We start from the raw sequence: 9026 nt of genomic DNA, 5'->3' as shown, positions 1-9026 counted from the left end.
CTTCCGCCACCCTTTTGAATCCCCGCGATTGGCGGGCTCGCTGAGGCATCGGCAGTGCTGATTGGACAGCGGGCCCCGGGAATCGCGCCCGCCCCCCGGCCCGCGCTGAGGGCCCGGGGCCTCCGCCCTCAGACCGGCTCCGGCTCCAACCCGGCCCGGGCTCTGCTCCGGTCCCCCCGGCCCGGCCTGAGGGCCCGGGGGCTCTGCCCCGAGACCGGCCTCGCCCCTCCCCGCCTCGCCTCGTAGTAGATTTCTGTTTGGTTTGTGGGAAGAAACAGTTGTGAGAAGTGAGATTTGTGCTGGAGAGGTGCTGCTGGGAAGAAAGGATGGAGTAAATCTGCTCCGAGGATGTGTGATGAAGAATTCAGGGTAAGGGTTGGGCAATATTTATAAACTGTCTCCATATTTCCCTGTGTCTCTCGGTGTTTGGATTTAGCCTGGGATTGTCAGCTAAGTTATAAACAAGCCAACCCGGCTACTGAACTCCCAATAAACGTTTGGAACCCTTGCACAGAAAGACAAGTTAGCAACGATTCCAAAGGAAAAATTGTAAATGGAGGGTAACGATTGCGGGGGGATTTCCTTGGGGATTATGACCCTCACACATACGGAATTTAGGAGGTGGAATCCCAGTTTCAGCCTTGGGCACGTGCAGGAGAAGAGGGGTCGTTATCCCTATCAAGGAAAGCCCGGTGCCCCAGCGCGTCAGGTGCGGACAACGAATTCTCCGGGGATGAGCAAAGTCCCCTCTTCCCCTGCCCCGACACTCGGACTGGCAGCAGCTGCAGGTGAGAGCTGTCACAGGATGGTGAGGGGACAGAGCAGCCCCAGGTGTGACCGTCAGGATGAGGAGGGCAGCAGAGCCGCCACAAGTGTGAGCTGTAAAGGATAATGAGGGGCCGGTTCTAGCCGGGGGCGGTTTAATAGAGGAGCCCGAGTTCACTTTGGCATCGGGCCGTGAGGAGCTCAGCGTGGTTTCTGCGGTGGTGGGAAAGCTTCTTACAGCGCCTGCAGGAGCACGTGGATGTGGGGGGTTTCTTTGTGCCGGACAGCAGTAGCAGGTAAGCCAGCATGGGTTTGTAGGGGAGATTTTTTTTTTCTTTGCAGCTTTGTCTTACTAATTTCTCTGTGGTGCTCCCAGGAAATAAAAGGAGTTATGGAGAGAAAAGGAGTTCAAATTCAGTGAAGAAACTCTTCTTCTGTGGTTGTCAGTATTCAAACTGAAGAAAACTTTCCACCTGGATTTTTAATGAGTTGTGGTATTTCTATGTGGTTTTTATTAAGTATTATGCTCTTGGGTGGCGTGTAGTGTTTTGTCTGATTTTTGATGTTATGTGTAATTTGGTTTTTGAGTGAGGATAACTTTGTTGGAGGGGTTGTTTGTATTTGAGGTAGAATTAATTTAAGTAGCTTTTTTTGCTAGACTTCTGATACGTGGTATTGGGGTTTTGTGTGTGATATGTAGGGATTCAAGTTGGGTAGGGCTATTTTTTCTGTTTAGTGGCTTTGAATGATTTATTGTGTAGCTTTATCTTGTTTGTAGATGGTGTATGGTGAGAGATATGGTTTCTTTTTTGTGTTAGGTTTTGTAGTTTACATGTCGGTCAGAGTATTTTTGAACTGAGTTCTGTTGAATTGTTTTTGGTGAGATACAGTGTTTTTTGAGGGTGTGTTTTCTAAGGTTTACAATGGTGTAATTGGCTGTAGTGTGAGATGTAAAGGAGGTTTTTATTTTTTTGGTGGTGGTTTTTATTATGGTGAGTGTGTAGTATTTGTTTTGATGGGTTTGGGGTAGTGTGATGTAGCTAATTTATTAGGGTTTTCTAATATTTATAATTCAATTATTGTTTATTGTATTACAGGGATTTATTTATTTAGCTTGTTTGGTTTTAGTGTGTGTTCTATAATTATGGAAAATTTGGGAGATGCTGTTTATAGTTGAATGGATCTTTTAGTTTTAGGATTGAGGGGGTTGCGGGTATATATTTTGAAGTTTTTTTGAGGGGATTGGACATGGGGGTTATTTTTATTATATTTGGTAGTTGGACTTATAGTAATAAGAGTTGGCTTTTTTTGCTGCATTATTTTTTGTTTTTTCTTTTCTAGTATTCTTGTATTTGTGTGGTCAGGGTAGTGGTGTTTCTGGTGCAGCTGTAAGCCTCCATTATTGTTTGTGTGTTTTAGGTGGTCCACTGGTATTACAGGGAGACCCCCTCACTGACCGGCCAACAGATCTGCTGAGATTGTACATCAGCATTTGGTTTTCTCTATGGTACCTGACTAAGAGACAGCAGTCTGGTGACAGCAAGGAATTCCCAGAGGTGGAGCTGGATCTCAGCAGTCAAGCTGACGTGGGCAAGGTGAGCAGTGACTGGTGGACAGAAGCAGTTGCTATTGTTCAAGTCTCACTTGCTGGTGCAACTCTAAGCATTCACTGTTCTTTTTTTTTTTTACTTTAGGTTGTCCCCTTGCCAGATGTGCTGGCCCCAGAGGCCAGATGGGTGCAGCATTAAGGTATACTTGTGGCATGCTTCAGTCAGACTGGGGAGGTTGCTGTTTCACAGTAACTCAGCATGATTTTTTGCTTCTTTTGTTTCTTTGCAGGTGCCACTGCTGTCCCAGGCGTGCTAAGGAATAGAGAGAGCCGGTGAGTTGCCCTTTAGGCAGGGTGACCCATAGGTGAGCGATGCGCTCAGCATTTACTTTTTCCTTTTGCTGGGTCCACTCCTGTCAGCCTCTGGAGCGGAGTGAAGATCTGAGGGGGAGCTGGGGCAGCGGTGCAGAGGAGCCCTGGGGATTACTCTTCTGGAGGGGGATAGTCACATTTCCTGTTTTGTGATCCTAGGTAGCGTGAGGAGGTGCGGAGACAAAGTCTGGATACGGCAGCCCCAAAGCGGATGCTGAGAACATGTCTGAGATGCTGAGAACGTTCTGTCGAGGACGGACATTCCACTCGTGTTCCAAAAGCTAAGTGTTGGGGCTGGTGGTCAGGAGAAGGGAAAAAACCTTTTCAGTCCCGGGAGGTGATTTAAAGTTACCTTAGAAGAGAAGGCCCTAGTGGGGTGGTCCCTTCAAAAGTAAAGGGTGAGGGTTTCTCCTCAGCTTCACCAGAGCCTTTGCTGGGCGGGGCAGTTCTGACCCATCTCCATGTTCTAGGGAGCTTCACATTATTGGCCTTCTTTTAGAGTCCACAGGGTTAGGCTGCAGCAGGGGATTCCTGGCCCAGGAGCGTCCTGATTAGGAGCAATGCTAGTTGCAAGGCGTAGGGTTAGTAGGGTTCAGCAGGGGGAGTTTACAGTGGCACACAGAGGCTGAAGGAGGGCTTGAGAAGTAAAGGACTCGAGGTCTAGAGAACACACAGTGAAAATCGGGGGTATAGCCTAGGATACAAGTCAGAGTACAGGTATCCCGGCCCTCACAGCGCTGCTGCCAACACTGTTTCCCTGAGAGCAGGTGCAGGCAGCAATCTTAATGCTAGACAATGCCAGAAGTCCTGAGAGGTGCAGGCAGTAACCCTAAGCTAGGGCCAGGCAGGAAGTGACAGTGGTGGGGCAGAGTCCACAGGGTTGAGGTTCACCGGGGATGTCCACCCTGCGTTCCTGTCCTGCTCTAACCGGGGATGCTCACACCCCTAATGGAGGCCACGGTGGGTGGGCTCAGTGCCAGTAATGCCTCTAAGGCTTTGGCGCTGCGAGCGTCAGCCTCCGAGCTCAGCTGAAGCACACACGGGGCCCGAGGACCCGGTCCTGCTTAAGAGACGGTGAGTAGCAGAGCTGCTGGTTTTTGGCTGATGTGCAGCTAAGATTATGCTTTGATATTTGGTTTTCTTTATTGTAGCTGACTAGGAGACAGCAGCCCAGCGACAGCAGGAATTTCCCTGAGGGAGAGGCGGCCTTCTTTGGCACCCAGCGTGGATTCACCTTCCCAGACGTCTGAGAGATAAGTGGAGGGCTCGGAACTAGGGAGGGGATGAAAGCAGGGTGCCAGGGCAGGGGTCACCGGGAGGGATTTTTTCAGTCGGGTTTGGAGCTGGGGATGTCCCAGATGTGACCCCTTAGGCTACATGAAGGGAAAGTCTCATTCTGAATCACAGGGCTGAGGTGTGCAGGGCAGAGCAGTCCCAGGGTGTGTTGTGTCTCTTGTGCACTCTGTGTCTTTTGGGTGTCTTGTCTTTTCCTTTAGTCCTTTCAGGGGCCTGTCAAAACCTCTGGCATCAGTCTTAGCATTTCTGATCTCTGTGCTCCTCAGCCAGGTGCCTTTGTCTCAGCTGCTCGGACACTCATCAGAATCCATCTCTCTTCACAAGCATCCAGTCCGATGCCTTTTCAGGTCTTGTTCTGAGCTGTACTGACAGCTGTGCACCGCCCTGATCCATTCCGGCGGGTTAGGTCTTGTGAGAATGCAAAGACAGGTCGAGGATTCTGACCGTAGGGTTCTCGGTCATCCATCTCTGCATTTCTTGGGATAAGTCATCCCGATGGCATCTTGTTCCTGCAGGGTTCTCTGAGCCTGGCCAGCTCACCATCCATCTTACCTAGGTCATCTCATTCTGAGTTCTCTGGACCCTCAGGGTCATTCTTCTTGCCCAGAGTTTTCTGTCCCTGTTGTGTCCCCTCGTTTTTTCTGTGCTGTGTCACGGGTGTTGGTGTGTGTTTGGCTGGGAGCTGCTCTGCCTTGATGCTCAGTCTGGGTGTAGAAGTAATAGGATGAGTCCCGGGGACTTGCATTTTGTGATGTGGGGATGTGGGGTGTAGTTAGACTGTCGAGGGTATTCCTAGATTGGCACAAGATGTGTGGAGCTGTCAAGGTATCCTGCAGCACTCTGACTTTTGTCCAAACTTTCTTTCAGATGCAGAGAGATGAAATCTGTGGCAGAGCCCCCCATCCTGGGTGAGGGGCTCCCCTGAGAAGGTCAGTCCCTGTTTGTGTTTGCAGGGGAGGTGTAAATGATGGCTGTGTTACAGCTCTGTTCTTTGTCTTTATTTTTAGGTGGTAAAGCCGGATCTCAGCAGTCAAGCTGACGTGGGCGAGGTGAGCAGTGATGGGTGGACAGAAGCAGTTGCTATTGTTCAAGCCTCACTTGCTGGTGCAACTCTAAGCCTCCGTTATTGTGCGTTTTAGGGAGTCCACTCGCAGGAGGCCGAGCTCCCCTCTCACCAACCGGACGACAGACCCGGGTCACCTCACCCGTGAGCCCTCTGGGAGCATTCCAGGAGTCTGTGATGGAGCCTTGATCTTCTCCTTGTGACGGCCCCATCCAGCTAGGCTTGGATAACGGGCGAGGAGTTGAGGTGAGTCAGGGAGGAGGAGGGGGGATGGTCCCCTCAAGTTCCAGCGCTGCCACGTCACCTTGTCTGCTCTTTACCCAGGCAGACCCTGCGACGCCGGCGTTGGCCTCTGAGCGCAGCTGAAGCACGGGGCCGAGGACACAGGCAAGCTTAGGAGACAGTGAGTAGCAGAATTGCTGGTTTCTGGCTGATGTGCTGCTAAGATTATGCTTTGATGTTTGGTTTTCTTTATTGTAGCTGTGTAGGAGACAACAGCCCAGCAGCAGCAGGAATTTCCCTGAGGGAGAGGCGGCCTTCTTTGGCACCCAGCGTGGATTCACCTCCCTAGACGTCCGAGAGATAAGTGGAGGGCTCGGAGCCAGGGAGGGCTTGAAAGCGGGGTGTGGGATCAGGGGCCACTGGGAGGGATTTTTTGAGTCATTTTTGGTGACAGGGATGTCCAAGATGTGACCCCTTAGGCTACATCAAGGGAAGGTCTCATTCTGGATCACAGTGCCGAGGTGTGCAGGGCAGAGCAGTCCTGGTGTGTGTTGTGTCACTTGTCTGTTGTGCTCTCTGTCCTTTGGGTGTCTTGTGTGTGCTGTCTTTTCACTTAGCCCTTTGAGGGGCCTATCAAAACCCCTGGCATCAGTCTTAGCATTTCTGATCTCTGTGCTCCTCAGCCAGGTGCCTTTGTCTCAGCTGCTCGGACACTCATCAGAATCCATCTCTCTTCACAAGCATCCAGTCCGATGCCTTTTCAGGTCTTGTTCTGAGCTGTATTGACAGCCGTGCACCGCCCTGATCCATTCCGGCGGGTTAGGTCTTGTGAGAATGCAAAGGCAGGTAGAGGATTCTGACCGTAGGATTCTCGGGCATCCATCTCTGCATTTCTTGGGATAAGTCATCCCGATGGCATCTTGTTCCTGCAGGGTTCTCTGAGCCTGGCCAGCTCACCTTCCATCTTACCTAGGTCATCTCATTCCGAGTTCTCTGGACCCTCAGGGTCATTCTTCTTGCCCAGAGTTTTCTGTCCCTGTTGTGTCCCCTCGTTTGTCCTGTGCTGTGTCACGGGTGTTGGTGTGTGTTTGGCCGGGAGCTGCTCTGCCTTGCTGCTTAGTCTGGGTGTAGGGGTACGAGGGTAATAGTGCCGGGGGCTTGAAATTTGTGATGTGGGGTGTAGTTAGACTGTCGAGGGTATTCCTAGATTGCCACAAGATGTGTGGAGCTGTCAAGGTATCCTGCAGCACTCTGACTTTTGTCCCAACTTTCTTTCAGATGCAGAGGGATGAAATCCGTGGCAGAGCCCCCCATCCTGGGTGAGAGGGCTCCCCTGAGAAGATCGATCGCTATTCAAGGTGAGAGTCACATATTTCACATTTTTTGGCACTCCAGTGCAGGCCACCTGCATTTACAGCTTGAAACAAGTGAGTCCCTTGGTAACCCCCCTGGGCAGCAGCTGGAGCCTGCTCCGGGCTGGGCTGAGGGAGCAAACACTTGTGGTTGACACAGCTCCACACTGAGGGTACTTGGGAAAACACCTGCCTTGTCCTGGATTTTTTTTTTTTTGAGCTTTTTACACGGTTTTAATCATCACCTTGGTAAAAATAAATGGTAAGGACTGAAAACATGAGAGGCTGGCAGGTTATGCTCATGAATGAGAACTTTTTTTTTAAATAACTGTGCGGCCTATATCTTAATTTTGAGACTCTCTTTTTTGGCTGACTTTACTGTAAAAAATCTAATTTTAATTTAGCTGCCTCAATAATGTTTTTATTGTACAAATATGTTCTAGCGGCAGGAGCTTAAAGTAGTAACACCAACATGCCACCTCTGGAATAAATCCCTGCGTCTCCTCAGACCTACTGGTTTGCAGTAGAGTTTGTACACCTTTCGCTGCAGCTGTGGTTCTTAATAACTGGAAGTCCAGGGATTGCTGGGCGATTCCCATAAGTTCTCCTATTTTGTAGGAGCTGCACGGTGAGGTCAGCATTCTGAGGGAGGCCCTGGCACAGCTGCCAAGGGCAAGGAACGTGGAGCATCCCGGGGCTTCTCCCGCCCGAGTTTCTCCCGGAGCGTGCTGCGTGTCGTGCCGGATGTTTAACCCGGGTTTGGGGTGTTCTCCTGCAGTCCCAGCTCTAACTGCTGCCCCTGAGCCCCGGCCTTGCTCTGTCCCAGCACTGAACCTGGCAGGTGGGTGTGCTTTTCCAGCCCTTTAATCCCACGGGCAATCCCAGATTCCCGGAGCTCCCCGAGGCACAGCCTGGCCTCCCTCGCTGGGAGCTGCATTTCAGTCTGCCTGGACCAAGGCCATCCTGTTTGAGACTTTATTCCTGTTGCTTTTCCTCTTCCAGGTTGTGGGCAAAAAGGAGAGAGCCAGTAGGAAGTGAAGCCACTGGAAGGCCTTATCCCAGTCCAAGGTTCCCACTTTTCTTTCTGACTCCTGGATAATTGCCTGGCCATAACTGGACAGAGACTGTCAGTTTGATTTCCTGCCTTTTCCAATAAATCCTTGCTTTCAGCTGGAGTGTATTCCTGGTGTCATCCCCCTCCTCGTCCGTGGATGTGTAAATAAAATTCCTGACTTGCCGAGTCCAATTTTGTTATTGCAGGAAGTGTGGTGCTTTTGTTCCACTGAAACTTCCCAACTCTGCTGAGAGTTTCCGATGTCAAATACAAGTAAGATTCGAGTTTCTTTGCATTGTTACTCCCACAAAACACAGATCATTCTTGGATAGGAGTAGCTGGACCTGTTGAATTTCCACTTCCCTTTAAAATTAGAGCAGAGGAAGCAGATTTAAATTTGTTCCATGAACTTCCACCAACTTGATGACTGTTCCAAAAGTTTGCAGTGTTAGAAATGCCTAAGCTTGTTTTCCAGGCAAGCTGGGATTTAGATGTTATTTCTTCCTTTTATTTGATGTTTTTTCTCTCTCTGATTCTAGTAAGAGAATATATTTTTTTTTTCCAGTTTTCCATCCTAATTGGAGTTTTTGTACATTGTAGGGCACATTTCCAAGGAAATTTACCAAATTCATGTTGGTAAAGCAGGAGCTATTCAGCACCATGCTGCCACTTTTTTCCTTTCAACCCCTTAACAGGTCTCATTCTACCCATACACAGTATTACCAGCAATAACTTGGTGTCGAGTTGTATTTCAGAGGTAGCAATAAAACAAAGTTGACATTTTTTTTTGTGCCTCTCTGAACCTCTTTGTTTATTAACAAAGAACTCCAAAACAAAGCAAACAGAAAAACAAAAACCAAAACAAAAGCCCCTACAAACACTGCCCCCCAAGAAAAAACAATGACAGAGAAAACATACCAACATTATTAAATAAAAATTAAATCTTTACCCCTTAGAAAACGAGGCTAATTTAATTTAAATTCATTGTGGTTCTGATGTGTTAGGTAAATGAATTCATATAGTTTAAAAAATAAACAAATCAACACAAATTAAATAAATACAAAAATAGAAAAATATAAGTAACAAAAATAGAAATATAAAATACAGTCTTAAGGGGTGAGAAAATCTCTAGAAAAGCTAAAGCTTTTACAGTATCCCCTAAATAGGTGGTACTCTCTTAACTGCTGCAGAGCGTTGAAACAAGCCTAGAGAAGCTTCAGTGTGCACCAAAAGCAGCTGCTGCTATAGGAAACCGGTGTTGTTTTAAGACCTCCCCCTCCCAAGTTCCTTGCACTTTGTGTTCACAGAGAAGTCACACGAGTCCTGATATATTTTTCCTTTCTTCAAGGATGA

At 48.9% G+C, this 9026-nt stretch overlaps 2 long non-coding RNA genes across 2 annotated transcripts; both read left to right on the top strand.

Annotated features, from left to right (window-relative positions):
- Positions 1-4625: 4625 nt before the first annotated feature.
- LOC136304485 (uncharacterized) lies at positions 4626-5201 on the top strand. The gene is made up of 3 exons (XR_010724615.1): positions 4626-4911; positions 4990-5031; positions 5122-5201. It is a non-coding gene; the product is annotated as an uncharacterized lncRNA (long non-coding RNA).
- A 166-nt stretch (positions 5202-5367) lies between these two features.
- LOC136304484 (uncharacterized) lies at positions 5368-7865 on the top strand. The gene is made up of 4 exons (XR_010724614.1): positions 5368-5448; positions 5526-6625; positions 7238-7460; positions 7622-7865. It is a non-coding gene; the product is annotated as an uncharacterized lncRNA (long non-coding RNA).
- Positions 7866-9026: the final 1161 nt, after the last annotated feature.

Source organism: Chamaea fasciata, unplaced genomic scaffold, assembly GCF_029207755.1.
Source record: "Chamaea fasciata isolate MVZ Bird 193981 ecotype frontalis unplaced genomic scaffold, bChaFas1.0.hap1 SCAF_100, whole genome shotgun sequence".
NCBI lineage: Eukaryota > Metazoa > Chordata > Aves > Passeriformes > Sylviidae > Chamaea > Chamaea fasciata.
This window is presented reverse-complemented; position numbering and strand designations above follow the sequence as displayed.